The sequence below is a fragment of the Hibiscus syriacus genome, unplaced genomic scaffold (genome assembly GCF_006381635.1).
Source record: "Hibiscus syriacus cultivar Baekdansim isolate YM2019G1 unplaced genomic scaffold, ASM638163v2 tig00109983_pilon, whole genome shotgun sequence".
NCBI lineage: Eukaryota > Viridiplantae > Streptophyta > Magnoliopsida > Malvales > Malvaceae > Hibiscus > Hibiscus syriacus.
Window position 1 is genome coordinate 320,268 of NW_024062549.1, and position 2,414 is coordinate 322,681.

The following is a 2,414-nucleotide window of genomic DNA, read 5'->3' on the forward strand; positions in this document are numbered from 1 at the left end:
TAACTCAAAGAAAGGTGTGGGTGTATCAAAAAGATAAAGGTAATGTTCAAGAATTTCAAAGGGAGGTAATGTCAAAATTTGGTCTTTTTGGTAATGACCATGAGTTATTTTGGGTAAAGAATCAAGGTATTTTATTTTGGGGTTTGAGACAGGATAAAAAAAGTCTAACCTTGCCATATGTCAAAAATCTATAATTCTTGAAGAATTAAAAGAATCCTTAATTCATTTAATATTCGAAGAACTAAAGATTAGAATTTTTTCAATTGCTCCACCTTAGAAAGTAGCATAAATTCAATCCTTTAAAAGATTAAGCAAATGATGAAAGATTAGAGACTGTTTAAAAAAATAATCCTCTAAGTGCAAATGATATATGCCATTCCCCCTTCTTCGGTCATTTATGCCCCTGAATCCATCAGGTTTTGGATCTTGCGCTTCAGCGCCTTATAGTTCTCAGAGGAATGTTTGGGGCTTCTTATGTGGTAACACCTAACAGCTTCAACATCGTAGTCCTTAGGATATGGGGATTCTTTTCTTAGATCATCCTGGTCGGCTTTGTCCTACCATCAGCTGATCAGGCTCTTTAATGTTACAATCTTGCTTCCATGTGGTTAAATCTACTTCATCGAGTCCTTCACGACTTAATTTCATGTTTGTGAAAATGCTTGAAAATGTAGATGAAGATGCAAAAAGGCAAAAATGCAAAATGCAAGAATGCATGAAATGTTCGAGGCATTGATCCAGAAAAGTGTCTATTATTATAAATAATCTTTACTTAGACAAAAATGTTTTATCTTGTAAGAGACATAAAAACGATCAAAGGTATATTCGGACTAAATCCTCTAGACTCCGAACAGCTTCTAGTAGATTGACAAGTCTTCTGTCTTCATCTGTCACTGGTTGTATGCTTTGTCGGACCATTCCATCTTCCCTTGCCAGGCCGTGTAGATGACGAGCTGCCTTCTGTACTTGATCCAGGAAGTCTCGGATGACTGTGTCTCTGGCCTTCACCTTTTGTTGTGCTTGCTCCCAACGGAAACGCCACTGTAAACCTCCGTCGAAGAGCACTATCTGAAACTCGCTCACTTTCTTCTTGAACCCATCTACAATAGCTTCTAACTCAGCTATTGTTTTGTCATCTCTCTCATTTTGTTTCTCCATATTAGCCATATGGATTCTCAAGCATTGGTTTTGATGCTGACTGTCTGCTAAGCGCCTTTGGGCAGTCTTCATCTGTTCATTCCAAGCTCTCTCATCAGGCCCTTTGAACTTTCTTTTCAGGCTATGAGCTTTTTCTTTCCAGTATTCAGAAGCCACTTTCAACTTGGAGTTATCCTTGACTTTATCTTGATACCCAGTTCTCAAGTCTTCGAGCTCAAAACAGACTTTTTTCTGTTCTTTTTCAAGTTTATCTGCTCGATCTTTCTGAGAGTCGACATCTAGCTTCCACTGATAGCGCTCAGCTTCAAGTTCCTTTACCCTTTGCTTCAGCTCGTTATTCACAGCTTCAAACTCTATCTTGGCTATCTCAAGTTCAAAAAAGACGGGCCTGAGATGTTCTTCCAGGGTTCAGGTGTCCTCACAGTCTGGCACCGGGATATTATCATTTTTTTCTCAATCTTCGCCACTCCACATAGTCCGGAGTAAGCATGTTTTTGGCAGCTACAACATCCATCCGAAATACTTTCTTCCATGAATCGACTGCTTCCTTGATCATCTTCTTATAGTTGTCACCGTGATACTCAAACTCTGATTTAGCTAGTCCGCATGTTACTGGGATAAATTGACGTGGCCCATAATGTCTAAGTGCTAACAATGGAGCATACCCAACTGCATCCCAAAGTTCAGGTAAGGTCATAGTGTTAGAGTCCCCACATTGGAAAAGAACGTCACTAAGGAACAACCAGGGGGCTCTCCAAGTAATATCACGGTCTTGATATATGAGTGAAGACTTTCATCCACTTCTCTTTTGAAGTTCCTTCATGCCATTTCATGGTGATGAACTCTCTCAAAGGTGAATACGTAGTGCTAAATCGGCGGTAGGCAACCCAATTAGTCTTCCAGAAGTGGCTGTGAATCCAGACTTGAAGGAGCTGAACACATCCAATGAATCTACCTACGCCAGCTCTTCGGCAATGGTTGAGAGACCGAAAGGTCTCGGCTAAGATGGTTGGTGCTGGGTTGACTTGTTTCGGAAGTTGCTCAAACAGTTCCACCACGACTGCGTCAATGTATCCCAAAATCTTCGGAAAGATGATCAAGCCATACAGACCTAGTGTAAAAAGGGTCTATAGTCTTCCATTCATCAGGGTGGTCATTCATTAGTTTCCTTATGTGGATCCACTGAATTCCTTGCACGTTACCTTTGTTTCAGAGTCGGTCAGTCACCCACTTTTCATCAACTCCTACAATCTTAG